The sequence below is a fragment of the Canis lupus genome, chromosome X (genome assembly GCF_003254725.2).
Source record: "Canis lupus dingo isolate Sandy chromosome X, ASM325472v2, whole genome shotgun sequence".
NCBI classification, from domain to species: domain Eukaryota; kingdom Metazoa; phylum Chordata; class Mammalia; order Carnivora; family Canidae; genus Canis; species Canis lupus.
This window is the reverse complement of record NC_064281.1, coordinates 104,695,546-104,712,008: the sequence shown is the minus strand read 5'-3', so window position 1 is coordinate 104,712,008 and position 16,463 is coordinate 104,695,546. Positions and strand designations below refer to the sequence as shown.

Below are 16,463 nucleotides of genomic sequence, written 5' to 3'. Positions count from 1 at the left end.
TCAAAGAAAATCGTCCTTGTTATGGGAATTTTTGAAAAACACAGGAAAGCAGTTTAGAAATCAGAGGCTCCAGTGTATTCAAGATTGAGCTCTACCCCTTACCACGGCACTGCTGCTACAGGTGGAATGGACATTAATACTGCTTTACAAGAGGTGCTGAAGACCGCCCTCATCCATGATGGCCTAGCACTAGGAATTTGCGAAGCTGCCAGAGCCTTAGACAAGGCCAAGCCCACCTTTGTGTGCTTGCATCCAACTGTGACGAGTCTGTGTATGTCAAGTTGGTGGAGGCCCTTTGTGCTGAACATCACATCAACCTAATTAAGGTTGATGACAACAAGAAATGAGGGGAGAGAGTAGGCCTCTGTAAACCTGACACAGAGCGAGAACCCCCTGCAAAGTGGTTCAAACTCAGGCTGGAATTCTGGCAGCCCTCGGCCCCCACTCCCAAAAGAATTTGGGGATGTGAGCCATTGGTCTCTAGGCCATTGATCTTTCTCCTAGATAAATGCTGTTTGTCCTCTGTCCTTTGTCCAGATCTTGTTCTTGAACCCGAAGGCCCTGGGTTTGAAGTAGGAAGGCATGGTTTTGAATCCTCTTTTCTGCCACTTGGGATATACATATGCGGCCTTGGCTGAGACATTGAACCCCTCAGACAGTTTCTACAGCTGTACAATGAGGATAATGTTACTACGTCTCTCCTCGGGTTATTATCCATTGAGATAGCCTCCAAAAAGTGGGCATGGGGAAAGTATTCAATAAATGAGAGAGTGCGGGACTCCTTCCTCTATTGTACCTGATAGACTGTGTCGTTCCTATAATCCAAAGTTCACTTCTCTTTCATCTCTTCACCAAATCTTTGCTGCTGATTTTGTGCCTGGAGCCCAGGCTCTGTTGCTTTTAACTGGTCCAAAGTGCTGCTTCTGAATCCATCTTGCTTGCACCAGCAACTTGGAGGGGGAGTGGCACTGTTCTTTTTCCCCCCTAAACTCATCCCTCACTACCCCTTCCCTTCCTCCCCACCAAGCACTGTCATCCATTTCTTCCACTCACCCCGGCTCTCTGAAAATCCTGATGGGACAACCTCCCAGGCTTTATTCACTAAGCCATCTTTCTTCATTCAAATCCCACTCACTTCAAAAGGCTTGCTTAAAAAACAGACAAAACCAGTAATAGATGATAGAGTGCACTGGGACCCATGGGATGAGAGGATGCTCACCTGCAGTAAGGTCAGAGTGGATATTGGTTCAATCCTTTGCAAAGCATCCGGGCAAGAGTGATGGAACCACGAACAAGTTCATGCTCATTGACCTGTTTCAATTTCGAGGTGACTTTAAGGAAATGGTAAGAAATTTGGGTGGAAAGGTGTCAAGCTAATACACATTCATGGTAGTGTTGCCTACAACAGAAGAACACTGGAGACCACCCAAAGGGCCAACAAGAAAATCCGTAAAATCCGTCCTATTGAATCCCCTAGGTGTAGTTTGCAATTACTAAAATAATGATTATGAAGGATCTACCTAGAAAAGTTTACAGTGTGAAAAACAAGGTACAAAAAGTGTGTGAGTGTCTGTGTGTGTGTGTGTGAGAGAGAGAGAGAGAGAGAGAGAATGTAGAACTAACAAAACAAAAGCTTTGGGAAAGGATTCAAAGAACCCAACCGAAGGAGCACACAGCAAAATCCTCCGGGCTTCTGCGTTTGGGAGTTGTAATTATAAATGGGGAGGGGTTTTTCTTTTGCTGTGCTTTTCAAAGGTCTTCTAATGTGGTTATAATACTGTTATAAATATATGTAAATTATATGTTACTTTTATAAACATGTATCTGAAGCCTCCCTGGAATTCAGGAATTCCGGAGCAGGAGCTCCCTTCCCAAAGAAGGACCACCAGGCAGCAGCCCTCTCCCCCGGGGCCACGTCAGTCAAACCGCCAACAAACCAACCCCCCAGGGGACCCTATTTTGGGATCTGCTAATCCCAAGGCCAGCTCCCGGAAGATGGGCCGGGTCTGAGTCCTTCCTACGTGGGAAACGCTCCCTAAATCGCCGGCCTACCCTGAAACACCTGGAGGGGCGGAAGTGGGAGGCCACGCTCCGTGCCGGGGCTGTCGGGGTCGCCCGCCGCCGCCGGGGGAGGGGGCGGGGAGGGAGAAGGGAAGGGGGGAGGAGGGAAGTGGAAGCGGAGTCCGGGAAGCCAGAAAGTGCGGCGGCGCTTCGGGAGCTGCCCAAGGGGGGCAAATACTTCGCGAGAAGCAAGTTTTAGTGGCCGTTTGGAAAACTGAAAGAAGCAATTCAGGTGTGTGTGCCCCTGCCGAGATGGGGAATGAGGGCCTTTGCGAAGGCACGGACTGGAGTGGGGAGACAAAAGATCTGGATTGGGGCCAGGGTGTTTGGGCCCTGGAAGGGACTTCCAGAGGGAGCGGGAGAGGAGCTCGGGTGTCCCTTGCGAGTGCCGCCTACTATGTGCCAGACGCTGTAAAAACACGATTCCTTTCATCCTCAGTGAACCTCAATCTGGAAAGTCTTATTGTCCTTGATTTTACAGGTGGGGGGAGGGGAACGCGGCCCAGAGACAACTGTCCAGGGTTACACTCTGGCCGGGGGCAGAGCCAGGGGGCAGGCCTCGGGCTGTCCTGGGCTCCTGGGTCCTTTCTTCTAGATCCAGGCCAACCCCCCTCTTTTGCGGATGAGAAAACTGAAAGCCATCGAGGCTAAGGGTGAGGATTCCGCCTTGCTGCAGAGCTGATCAGACAGAGGCCGGAGCTCCAAGCCCCGTCCCGTGGTCCCGGGCCCAGCCGCTCTTCCCACCACGGCCCCCGCCCGCGGCCTCTGCCCAACCTGCTTCTCTCAGGTTCCCCTGGTTGGGAAACCCCGGTCCGGGTGCCTCCTGGCTTCTTTGCGATTTGGAACTCACTGTTATTAACGTCACTATTATTTTTATTTCATGGGATTGTTCACTTCTGTATCTCCTCCCAGGCTGGGAGTATTTGTGGAAAAACATTATCTGTAAAGTAAAGAACATGTAACTGAATACATAAAAGCTGTTTGCCCTGAGGCTTTATATTTGAAACTGAAGTCGGCACCACCATTGAGCGTATTATCTGGATGATATCTAATACCACCACTTTAGAGTGTGAGAATGAACTCTTTTCTTAAAAGAAAAAAATCAGAAAAGAATATTGACCTTCCTAATGTTTCCCAGCACAAAGAAATCCATCTACTGTAGATTCCAAGACAGACCAGACCAATATGTTGACATGCTGGGCTCAGATTTCATTCCTGAAAATCTGGAACCTTATGCTGTATAAATAACATGATCTTTTCCTTCGTTCGAATCAAGAGAGAAAACAATTGCTGGCAGATCTCACAGTTTGCCCTCCCCCTAACTGTCCCCACAAGTCCTAACTTGCTACCCACAAGTCATGACTCGCATATTTTCATTTGAAGAGTTTTGAAATGTTCTGGAAATCATAGGGGGAAAGAGAACCAAATCCTCCTGAGAAATAGAGTAAGGGGAGGGTTTTTTTTTTTTTAAGAAAAAAAAATATAAAGGCGGAATGTCTTGCATATATATGAGTGTATATGGCAATAGTTAATGGGACTCGATAGTAAACTTTCTAGCATAGCCTTGTCAAATGTAGAAGCACTGTTAGATCTGTCCTCATTTTTCAGAGGAAGGAATATGCCCAAGGCCATAGAAGGGACTGGCTAACGGATTTCTGGTTATATGCTCACTTCTCTGGGCAAATCAGAAGATCTAAACATCGGTGTTTGTATTACCAAAGTTATTGTTAGAAGTCCTTATAATTCTAAATATGTTTAGATGTCTTAGAGTAGTGCCACATTCACTGCTGTTTAAGTTATGATCAAACCCTCTGATACATTTCTAGATTATTTAAATACTGGGTTTTCTTTCTTTCTTTCTTTCTTTCTTTCTTTCTTTCTTTCTTGAGAGAGAGAGCACGAGCACAGAGTGAGGAGGGGCAGAAGGGGAGAGAGAATCTTAAGCAGGCTCCATGCCCAATGCTGGGCTTGATCTCACAACCCTGAACTCTGAGATCATGATCCCACTGAAATCAAGAGTCAGATGCTCAACCAGCTGAGCCACCCAAGTGCCCCTCTGTGTTATTTAAAGAGCAGGAGAGTTAAGGATAGTGGCCATGCTTTATTCTTCCGTATATTTCTGTACCTTGCACCTTGTGTTATTTGTATAAACCAGTTAAATAAGTGGAAATTAGTCTATTGGCTAATTCCTAGGCTATTTCCTGGGGTACATGTTCAGAGACAATGGAATGTGCTGTAGAGACAGATAGAACTGGGTTGGAACCTGAGTGACCTTGAGTGAGTGATTCCAGTAAGTGTCTTGGGAGTAGAAGCAGATCCTGACACTCCACTGGTTTTTTCTGCCCAGACTTACTCCCCTCTAGTCCATTCTTGCCAGTATGCCGTCTAGGAGGCTCCCATTGTTATAAAAATCAAGTCCAAACTCCACATAGGGTCCTCTCTGGCCTGCTATGCCGACCCCCATCAGTCAGGTGTCCCCCCACTCCTATCCACCTCTGCCCTGTGCTGGAGCCTTATGTTTCCAATCTTTGCTCCCCTAGCATACTGGATTGAAATACACTGCTTAGAAGTCTGTGTCTCCTGCTCAAGCATGATTTCCTTGAGGTCAAGGACTGAGTTTTAGTCATTCCTGAGTCCCTGGTGCCTGGCATGGTGCCTGGCCAGAGTAGTCTAGCCCAGCTAATGACATTTAAGCTACCCCGGGGAGTTTTTAATGGGTGAGACAACAGCAAGAGTCCATCCAGTAAGGGTGTTTTCTCTTGGGAGAGGGCTCAGAGGGAAAGACTAGGATACCTGGGGGCTCCCAATCTCCATAGAAGGAGGATTTCTTTTTTATTTTGTAGAAACACCAGGATAATAGTCAAATGTCACCGTTGCCTGGATTTCTTCCCATGTCCCACCCCTTCATCCCACCTCCACTCTGCCTCCTGCTTCCACTGCTACAATAAGGTCTAGTTTTCTGTGAGCAAGGTGTAGGGGCAACAATTAGCTTTGTAATCCTATCAGGCATTACAAGATCTCTCAGGAGATCTCACCCATCCCGCAAAATAGTGGCCTCTGGAATGGACTGCTTATCTTCTAGAATGAGAGCAAAAGCTGGGATCCAGAAGGATGTGCCAAGGCCAGCTACTATCTTAAAAGCAGTGAGAGCCTGCTTTCAGGAATGACAGTTCTATGACTTTTATTCATGCAATAACAGTAACAACTAACAAAGTGTTGCCCAAAGAGATTGAGTTCACCTTTTTGAATATATACAAGAAAATAAAATGGAGCAATCCATTACTATAAGCAAAAGATTCCAAGTAGGTGCTTTTTTTTAAAGATTTTATTTATTTATTTATTTATTTATTTTAAGATTTTATTTTTAAGTAATCTCCACATCCAACGTGGGGCTTGAACTCCCCACCCCCAAGATCAAGAGACACATGCTCCACTGCCTGAGCCAACAAGATGCCTTTAAATAGATGCTTTAAAGGTATTTGGGGAAAAAAATAGAGGTATTTGGTCTCGGGATGTCTTGGTGGCTCAGTGGTTGAATGTCTGCCTTTGGTTTAGGGCATAATCCCGGATTCTCAGGATTGAGTCCCACATCGGGGTCCTTGCATGGCGCCTGCTTCTCCTCCCTCTGCCTGTGTCTCTGCCTTTCTTTCTGGGTCTCTCATGAATAAATAAATAAAATCTTTAAAAAAAATAAAGATCTTTGGTCTCCGTAGTAAGGCCATTGTGTTGTTAGCACACATTTGATATTACCTTGACTTTCAAACCGATTTCCATAGATGTTCCAAAGCAGTACTACCCAGTAGAACTTTCTGAGACGCTGGAAATATTTTATATTTGTACTATCCAGTATGGTAGCCACTAGCACATGTGGCTGCTAAGTAAGCACTAGCAATGTGGCTAGTGCAATGGACGAGCTGAAATTTAAATTTTTCTTGACTTCAATTAATTTACATTTAACTAACTATATGTGGCTAACGGTTAGCATATTGGACAATACAATTCCGAGGTAAAGGCCCCGGTAACATTGCCACATAGATCATGGCCTCTGGCAAGCTTTCCTTGAGCAAAGCAATTTTTAGAAAAATTGATATAGGTACTTTTGTAAAAAAATTTGGAAAAATAAAGGAAAATGGAAAACTTCATTGTCCCCAATCTCAAGATCGTTACAACCACTGGTGCATTTGGGTGCATTTTTTTCCCACTCTGCCCAGCTTGCTCATTAGGATCTGGGTCCCCCATTTTTTTAAGTAATCTCTACACCCAACATGAGGCTCAAACCCACAACCCCAAGATCAAGAGTCCAACACTCTACCAACTGAGCCAGCCAGCCACCCCTGGGCCCTCCTGTTGGTCAGAAGCTCCTTACAGGGCAACAATAGACTTGTGTTCTTCAGTGGTCTCCAGAGACTCTCAGGAGCAGCCAGGGCTGGTTATCTGTGGCCTGACACAAGTGCCTCAGTGAGGGTGAGGCTGCTCACCATGGCATGCCCAACCACCATGGCATCCCAGTTTTGACTCACCAAGGGGAAGTCCTCTATGTGTTCTAGTTTCACACCCTGTCCTGTTTTTTAAGCTCTAAAAACTCTCTTCAAGAGGTAAGTTCTGGAATACCAGAGCTGTGAAGTTCCCCAGCAGAGGGCCAGGGGCTGAAAGAAATGGCATTCCTGCCTTATGACTCCCAGTCCAGTGCTCCTTCCCCTCCATCACTGATCCTATCAGAAGCTTTCCAGGTCCAGTGACTGGTGCTACTGCCTCCTCCTTCCCCCTCCCCCTCCTCCTCCTCCACCACCACTGCTGAGAAGAGGCAGGAGAGAGCAGAATGTCACATACTTCTCTCCCAGATACTCTCCTCTGGTTCATTTGTTCAGCAAAGTAGGAGCAAGTACCCGTAACTACACCTGGCCTTTGTTGCTTGGAAGCCCCAGCCAGGTAGTGAAGGAGGTCACCATTGCCTCTCCTAGGTGCCTCCCATCAACACGAAAGGCCTGGTGGCCTGTTCCCACCATTCCCTTCTTTCCGGGGCCTTCTCAGAATGGCCTGGTTGAAACCTGAGCCTGGTTCTTTCCCACACAGGAAAGAAAGGTTCCCACAATGGAGGCAACTTTTTTAAAGGCTCCCATGGCACACCAGTCCTGGCCTCAGTGAAGGGGTAGGGTAATTTGCCCACACTCTCTGCCCCTTAAGGGGATCTTTCAGGCTAGGCCACACAGGCACGACCCTCCCATGTCCTCCTAGTTTCCCTAAGAGCTCTGGCCATCTCGTGGCCTCCAGTAACTTGCAAGTCTGGACCCTATTGCCACATTCCAAATCCCCAAGCCCTGTTTGCTCCCAGTAAATTTAAACAAGTGCATGAGTGGGTCTAAACTCCCCTTTGTGCTATAATTAGGCTGGAACAAGGCTCACCCCAGGACAGAAATACTGTGTGGGGCGGGTTATAGACCGCTGCTGGTCCCCACAGTAGGGAAGTAGCGACCTTTTGAATAGGAGGATTAACACATTAGCACAGAGATTCCTGCTTCCGGGGAGGGTTGAATTCTCAGATAAGAGCTCCAGCTAGTCCCTGATGGGGAAGGGGGAGGGGAAGCCAGGCACACTATAGACTGTGTGTTCCTGGGGTCCCTGGCGGGGTGGAGAGGTCAACATGGGAAGAGAACAACAGGTAGCAGAGCAGAGCAGCTCCAGACTGTCCTTGGCTCAGCATGGTGCGTGGAAACCGCAGACAGTCCAGAAGGGAAAGCATCTCCTGTCATCGGTCTCCTCCATCTTCCCTGGTGGGTAGTGCTGGGGCAGCAGGAGTGCTGAAGTGAAGTGCACATGAGTATCCGGAAAGCGGCTGTGTGACCTCAGGCAGGTGCCTGCACCTCTCAGGGCCTGTTTCTTCCTCCATCCATGTAACAGGGATGTTAACATCAATCTCAGCGGGCTGTCGGGATGATGAAAGTAGCACCTAGAGGGGCGCCCGGGTGGCTCCGCTGGTTAAGTGTCTGCCTTTGGCTCAGCTCCTGATCTCAGGGTCCTGGGATGGCGCCCGCATCCAGCCTCGCATCCAGCCTCGCATCAGGCTCCCTGCTCAGAGGGGAGTCTCCTTCTCCTTCTCCCTCTGCTGCTCCCCTTGTTTGTGCTCTCTCACTCTTGCTCTCTCTCAAATAAATAAATAAATAAAATCTTTAAGAAAAACAAGTCCAGGTTCTTGAAAATTCTTTGTAAATTGTAAATGGTTATGGATTCCCTCTCCCAAGTGTAAAGTATTATTGCAAGTAGCACTCAACAGTCTCGAAAGTTTTCTTTAATATAAATATTCACTTAAGGGCCGAATACACTGAAAACTTAGATGGCACTCAAGATATAGCTCCAAATCTGCCTCTCAAAGCACACATCTCCAGATTGAGTGTATCTGGCTCAAATGGCTGAATTTGGCTTTGTGAATAGCCACTCTTTCAGGGAGTGATGATTTGTGTAGGGTCAAAGGTCAAGAATGCTAATTTCATGTCCTTTACTCTTAGAGTACCTCTAGGGGACTGGCAAGCCAGTGAAAAATGGTTTGGAGTTTATAAATGTCTTGTATTTACTTGCCAAGCTTGCTTGGTGGCAGCTCTTCCTTGGGGCAGAAGAATGGACTTGCCTCCGAGAGGGGCCGAACAGGTGGGATACACCAGCTGTGCCTGGCTGGGCTGGCTCAGCCCTGGAGGGCCTGCCTGGCACTTGGAAAGTACAACAACAGAAGGAAGGCCCAACACCTGGAGTGCCCAACTCCCCCAGGGTCAGAGCAAGATCATCCTAACTCACCCCAGGAGCACTGGGTCTGAGCCACGCCTCCTCCAGGACACAGGCTTAGGAGACTCAACTTCAATTTCTGAGGGAAGAAATCCCCATCCTCTGAGCCCCAACTGGCAGCAGACCCAACAGCCACAGAGGTGAGGATGCCAGGGTCTCATGGTTAGTCACTTTAAATCATGGGCGGTTAGGGCTTTGGTTTTGCAAATTTGGGCAAAGAGGCAGGATATGTGGTTAGGGAGACAAAATCAGAAACTTAAACACTCACCCACATGGAGAACTCATTACCTTAGCAGACAACCCATTTAGATTTTAACAGCTCTGGTGGGTTAGAAAGCTCTTCCTTATATAGAGTGGAAATCTGCCTCCTTGTAACATCTACCCTCTGTTCCCAGTCCCTCCTTCAGGAACCACGAGAATTCAATCTGTTGTCTTCCCCCCACAGGCCTTAGGAGCGCTGTTCCCCAGCCCCCAAGAGAAGACAGGGCAGCCCCTAAATCACATAATATGGTTCTACCGGGAATCCTTCCTGACTCCAGGTGATCTCTCCTCTGCCTCAAGACAAAAAGGCTGCCCTGAATTTCAGTTGTCAGCCAGGATGCTGTGCTTTGGCTAATGCAGCCGATGAATCCTTAGCCATCAGAAGCAGATGTCACACAAAGCCCCATAGAGCTAGTGCCTTTACTGTGGTGGTGGTAGGAGCACGCAGAAGGTATCAGATGGTTCCGGTATTAAACACATCTTAAAAGGTCAGGTTTTTAAAGTATCCACACACTCGTGCACACATCCCACCCCCACCTCCTCCTTCCCCCTCCCTTTGGCTTCTATCACTTTTAACAGGCATTTTGCTGTCAAAGACTCAATGCCACGGAAGGTAATCTGGGCACGTGTTGGAGAGGTAATTATCTCCAATCTACTGTAGGAGATGACTGATTCCACCCCCCCTTCGGCCGCCTCCCCCACCCCCATCTGCTCACAGCCTGGCTTTCTCCACTGAACTGCCCTTGGCATGCTTGCACTTTGTGGTTCATTTTGCTCTGTCTGAGCCAGCCAGCCAGCCAGCCAGCCACCGTCACCAGTGAATGCCACTTAACACAATTTAAGCTGAGGCTTCTATCTAGCCTGTTGACCAAGTCCCCAAGGTCAGACAGCAACTTCTATGGAGGCTCCGGCCTGTGTTGAGTACTGTTCTGGCGGCTGTGAGAGCGACAGGGAACAAAAGAAGTAAAAGCCAGGGGCCCTTGTCCCCGACGGGTTTACAGGCCTAATTAGTGATCTCCAAGTGACTCTCTTGAGAAAAGATTTAAGGGCACTTACAAAGCAACATACAAGTGGGTATAATAGGGAGAGGAGTGAGCCAAGGGGAGAGTCTAAGTTTCTTGAGGGGAGGGTCCTGCCTTTGTGTCCCTCCAGGAAGGGCCTCTCCACTTCCTTATTAACCTTTTGTTTGGCGTCTTTAAAAGGAACTTTAGGCTGGCCAGCCTCCTCTTTCTCTCTGGTCCCCGGCTCAAGGATCAAGTTGACAACTTATGGGGACTTCATTGACTTTAGGTGGCAGTATTTCAATATCTTGCTGAGATGATTGAATAGGCCTTTGAGGTGCACCCATTTGGCACTCAGCATTCTGGCCAGGAGAGGAATGATAAAGCTTTCCTCTTGAGGGTCTTCCCCTATCATTTCCTGCTTTATAATAATAATAGAAGTAGTAATAATCATAATAGCAGCTGCTTGTTACTGCAGCCTCAGTCTATGCTGGTCACTTTTACATGTGATTTCGCACTATCAGTCTTTTGTTCTATAGAAGCATCAGTCTGCAGAAACAAGAGAGCATTCATCCACGTCAGCGCTTTGCAGTGATAAAAACTTACCCAGAGGCCTGGATCCAGCCTGGGCTTCTGCAGGATGGTGAGAGACAAATCTGAAGAGGACACAGAGGAAAAACAAAACAAAACAAAACAAAACAAAACACCTCCGAAGGAATAAAAAGTTCTGAATGGACAGGTGAGATCCTGCTATATAAATCATCACAACCACATCTCCCTAAAACAAAATACTGGCAAAAATGTTAGGCAGTGGTATCGTTGGGGAAAGCAGTATTTAAAGCAATGGAGAAATTAAGATCAATCCTTCGCATGTTTTGAAATGGATTTTTGAAAGTTGGTATGGCACATCAAGATCAAAAAGGAAGGGAACTGCAGTGCCTGGCTGGCTCAGTCAGTGGAGCATGGGACTCTTGACCTCGGGGAAAATTGGGGGTGGAGGTTACTTTAAAAAATAAATAAATAAATCCCCCCAAATTGAAAGGAGCTAATATTTGTCATGTGTATTTTGTGTTCAAAATACTTTTAATCTTGGGGCATCTGAGTGGTGCAGTCGGTTAGATGTCTTAATCTTGGTTTTGGCTCAGGTCATGATCTCTGGGTCCTGAGATTGAGGGATCCCCCCACTCCCCACCTGCTGCCTGAGTTTCTCTCCCTCTGCCTCCGCCCCTTCCACTTGTGCTCGCTTTCTCAAATAAATAAATAAATCTTTTATTTATTTTTTATTTTTTTAAGATTTTATTTATTTATTCATGAGAGACACAGAAAGAGAGAGGCAGAGACACAGGCAGAGAGAGAAACAGGCTCCATGCAGGGAGCCTGATGCGGGACTCGATCCTAGGACTCCAGGATCAAGCCCTGAGCCAAAGGCAGATGCTCAACCGCTGAGCCACCCAGGAGTCCCAATAAATCTTTTTTAAGTCCATCGCCTTAACCACTCGGCCACGAGTACCTGCTCGCTCAATAAATCTTTTTTAAAAAAAAGATACTTTTAATCTTCACAACGATCCTTTGAGGAAGATACCATTTTCCAGATTAGGAAATGAGCCTGGAAAAATGAAATAATTTTCCCAATATCACATATGAACCAAGTGGCAGAGAGAAGATCCAAACACAAATTTACCCAATTCCAAATCTACAGTTCTTTCCGGTACATCGTATTGCCCTCTAGCAATGAATGAGTTAAGCCAGACCATGGGATAGCAAAGGACAAACCCCAGTTGTGTCTGTCCAGCTTCAGGCAGGCTGCCTTGCTGGGACCAAAGGGGAGGCGAGGCTGTGTGGATATTAGCCTGGAGGCGGTTCTGCAAGATGGTGCAGCCAGAACAGAGGGGCACCGTCTACCTTGCTCCTCCTTCTGCATAACGGATCATAATTATCATACTTGGAATGTATGTGAGGCCTGCTTTCCAGAAGCTCAGAGCCCAATAAGAGTACTTGAGCTGCTCAGTCTCTCACACCCAGAGGCACGCACACACACTTTAAAGAGCAGGCCAAAAAGTGTTATAAATAAAATTCTAGAACATGAGTGGGAGGAATAAACAGGAAAATTTCACTGTAAAAGATGAAATGCACTAACTTCTTGCAGGATGGCTTCACTCAGACAATCCACAACTGTGCTATTCATCAGAACCCAGGCTAGATATACTGTTGCTCTGCTCCAGCCTTTTCCTTTCCTTGTCAATGCATGTTAGAGACAGTGTAAATACTGTTGGTTTTGAGGGTGAGGCTAGCAGGAAGAGAAAAAAGATAGTCTTCATGGGTACAGTAAGAGAGCATACGCCGATGGGTCATACAACATTCCCGAACATTCTCTCCATCCAGCCAGACAGGGCTGTGTGCCTCCAGCCCCATAGGTTTGGCTCACTTGTCCTTCCTTACCTCTGTTTCCACTCTTTCCCCCAAGCTGGCCATCGGGCACTCTCCTCCCTCTGCCTGTCTCTAAGTTCTCATCCTTGAGACCTTTGTTTAAGGCATTCTGCTTATCTAACAAACCTCCTATCCCTTTGAGATCTTTGCTGTGGCTATCTCCCATTGCCTGGCCCCACCCTGAGAGGGCCCAGTGACCTCACCCCTCCACTGATGGTGAGGACCACGGGCTATCTGGAGCTAACAGGCACTGCCTGCCTCAGGCGGTAATGTCCGGGTCCCTGCCCACAGTGGATGCTCCTGGATTACAGACCAGGTCTGTGGCTTGTTCCCTTTTCATGATATGTGCTCGACACGTGATCTTTTCCAAAACTTTAAAAGCAGAGTTGTCCAGGAGGCGGTCATTGTTTTGATGACCTTAATCGAGGAAGTATAATTTACTAAATTGGCTGAGTACGTGATTCCTGTCCATAACTCCTGTGACAATTCCTCCATCAGCTCCTCTTTCGTCCTTTCTCTCCCCCACCCCCTCTCCCCTTCCGACTCCCCCATTTGTGGCTTGGGGCTTGTGATGGGCTAATGATTCATATTTTTCAGGCCGAGGTTGTATTTTCTAAAATGACATTCATAGCTCTAGAACTGCTTTCGGTTCTCATATTCTACAAACTCAAGAAACGCCACCCGCAGAGGTTGCTAGGAAGTTGAGAGACCTTTCTGTTGGCCTCCACAAATTAGGAATAAAAGAGCCCTTGGGAAAAGATTGGTTCTGAACAGCTCAGAAGAACTCTTAGAGAATCTGCTAAATAATATTTTTGTCTGCTGTTTGTAAATGTGACTCGCTTTGAAACCATCTGTCATGCAGTCCTTTGCAGAGAGCTGAGAAGTATTTAAATCTGTGAAAATGAGGATATTTTTGTATATACCAAAGCAGTATTTTAATGGGTCCCTGCTGCATGTTGTCCAGTGCATTCTTTGAAACATGATTTTACCCAATTGTCAAGTAACATTTAAAATGGAATTCAAAGAAGGGATGTGGCAGTGAATGGAGAGGGTGTGGTGCGGTTTGTAGCTGTGTTTCTTCACAGAAGGAGCCGAAAGGCTGCAAGGCAGGTGGTGAAGCAGTGTTTCTTCACGGGTGTTGGGGGGGTAGGGTTGGAGTTTTTACCGCTTTTCCTCCTGCTCAGGGACGCAGCCCTGCCCCAGGTCGGGGTGGGGGGAGGGGGTGGCTTGGCCAGCTGCTCCTCATTCCCTATTATTATCTTTTTAAGATTTATTTATTTATTCATGAGAGACAGAGAGAGAGACAGAGAGACAGAGACACAGGCAGAGGGAGAAGCAAGCTCCATGCGGGGAGCCTGATGTGGGACTTGATCCCAGGACTCCAGAATCACGCCCTGGGCTGAAGGCAGGCTCTAAACCACTGAGCCACCCAGGCGTCCCTCCTCATTCCCTATTAAACTTCTAGCTTTGATGGGATGAGCACTGGGTGTTATTCTATATATTGGCAAATTGAACACCAATAAAAATAAATATATTAAAAAAGGGATCCCTGGGTGGCGCAGCGGTTTGGCGCCTGCCTTTGGCCCAGGGCGCGATCCTGGAGACCCGGGATCGAGTCCCACGTCGGGCTCCCGGGGCATAGAGCCTGCTTCTCCCTCTGCCTGTGTCTCTGCCTCTCTCTCTCTCTCTGTGTGACTATCATAAATAAATAAAAATTAAAATAAAATAAAATAAAATGTGTGAAACAATCCAAAACAAAAAAAACTTCTAGCTTTGTGCAGCCAGCTTTGGACACTGCTGACAGTTCAGTGCTTCCACCTTTATGACATCGCTGCTTTCACTGCTGCCCTTGGTCCCTGTGCCTAATGTCCCAACTAAGCAGAACTCAGGACGTCTAAAGTACTGGCAGTGGCAGCAGCTGTTGCCAGCAAGAAATCGGAACATCATTGAAAAGGCTTCCGTGTGTTGAATGGAGAAAGTAGGGTCAAAGGAAAACGTTCTCCAAACACCTGTGAGACTAATCATTGGTGTTTGACATGTGCTGTTGCAGGCCATCAATTGTCTCTTGGGGAACATGTCTGCCCACTAAAATTGGAAGTTCCAGGGTACCTGGCTGGCTCAGTCAGTAGAGCATACAACTCTTGATCCCGGGGTCATGAGTTCAAGTCCCATGTAGGGGGATAGAGTTTACTTAATAAAAATTGTTTTAAAAAATAAAATTGTAAATTCCTTTTTCTTAAAAAGATTTTATCTACTTATTCATGAGAGACAGAGAGAGAGAGAGGCAGAGACAGAGGCAGAGGGAGAAGCAGGCTTCATGCAGGAAGCCTGATATGGGACTCGATCTTGGGACTCCAGGATCACGCCCTGAGCAGAAGGCAGACCCTCAACCACTGAGCCACCCAGAAATTAATTATAGATTATTTATTTAAATAAATCTTAAAAAAATAGTATGTCAATACCCAGAAGAATCAGAAACTGGTGCTCCCATACATGTGCAGGCATATTCATAGCAGTATTATTCACAATAGCTAATAGGTGGGAAAAACCTGAATGTCCATCAGAGGATGAATGGATTAACAAATTGTAATATAGATATATACACAATGAATATCCTTAAACTAATGATTTATGCATCTCCTTGGCTATTTCTTTAGGATACAGTCCTGGGCATGCAAAAAATGGAAACAACACAAATATCTACCAAGCAATAAATGGATAAATCAAATGTGTGTATCAGTATGATGGAATATTATTCAGCCATAAAAAGGAACAAAGTATTGATGTATGCTACATGAATGCTGCAGCATGGATAATGAACCTCAAAGGTACTGTGTTAAGTGAAAGGAGCCACACAGGAACCAATATTGTATGATTCCATTTGTAGACAAATTTACAGATACTGGAAGTAGGTTAGAGGATGGGAGGGACTGGTGGGAGGGGTAAATGGGGAGTTATTGCTAAATGGGTAAAGAATTTCTTTTTGTGGTGATGAAATTTTTTTGGTGGTGGTTGTACAACATTGAATTATTTTATAATACCTGAAATATTGACTAAAACCAAATTTTCAAAATCCTATTATTTGTATACATGTATTAAAGGTAGACAAACTCATATGAATCCATACTTTAAAGGAAATAAAGTTAGGAATCATAGAAATTAGATTTGATTATTTAAAATAAGAAATCTGGGATGCCTGGGTGGCTCAGCAGTTGAGCAGCTGCCTTTGGCTTAGAGAGTGATCCCAGAGTCTTGGGATCAAGTCCCGCAACGGGCTTCCTGCATGGAGCCTGCATCTCCTCCCTCTGCCTATGTCTCTGCCTCTCTCTCTCTCTCTCTCTCTCTCTCTGTCTCTCATGAGTAAATAGATGGAATCTTTGGGGAAAAAAATAAAATTAGAAATCTGACTTCTGAAAACAAATTTTTCTTCTTTTAAAAAATTTTTTAAAAAATATTTTATTTATTTATTTATTTTAAATATTTTATTTATTTATACATTCATGAGAGACACAGAGAGAGAGAAGCAGAGGGAGAAGCAGGCTCCATGCAAGGAGCCCCATGCGGTACTCAATCCTGGGACCCCAGGATCACGCCCTGGGCCAAAGGCAGGCGCTAAACCCCTGAGCCACCCAGGGATCCCCTAAAACAATGTTTTAAAGTAGATTCTACACCCAGCTTGGAGCCCAATGCAGGGCTTGAACTCATGTGTCTGAGATCAAGACTTGAGCTAAGATCAAAAGTCGGATGCTCAACCAACTGAGCCATCAAGGTGCCTCAACTTTTCTTTTCTAGATTTTATTTATTTCTTTGACAGAGAGAGAGAGTACACACAAGCAAGGGGAGCTGGAGAGGGAGAAGCAGGCTCCCCGCTGAGCAGGGAGCCCAAGGCAGGGCTGGATCCTAGGATCCTGGGATCACAACCCAAGCCCAAGGCTGACG

General features: G+C 46.4%; 1 long non-coding RNA gene across 1 annotated transcript; it reads left to right on the top strand.

Annotated features, from left to right (window-relative positions):
• Positions 1-2,179: 2,179 nt before the first annotated feature.
• Positions 2,180-15,297, top strand: LOC112649358 (uncharacterized). The gene is made up of 3 exons (XR_004813075.2): positions 2,180-2,293; positions 10,637-10,836; positions 15,182-15,297. It is a non-coding gene; the product is annotated as an uncharacterized LOC112649358 (long non-coding RNA).
• The last annotated feature ends 1,166 nt before the right edge of the window (positions 15,298-16,463 follow it).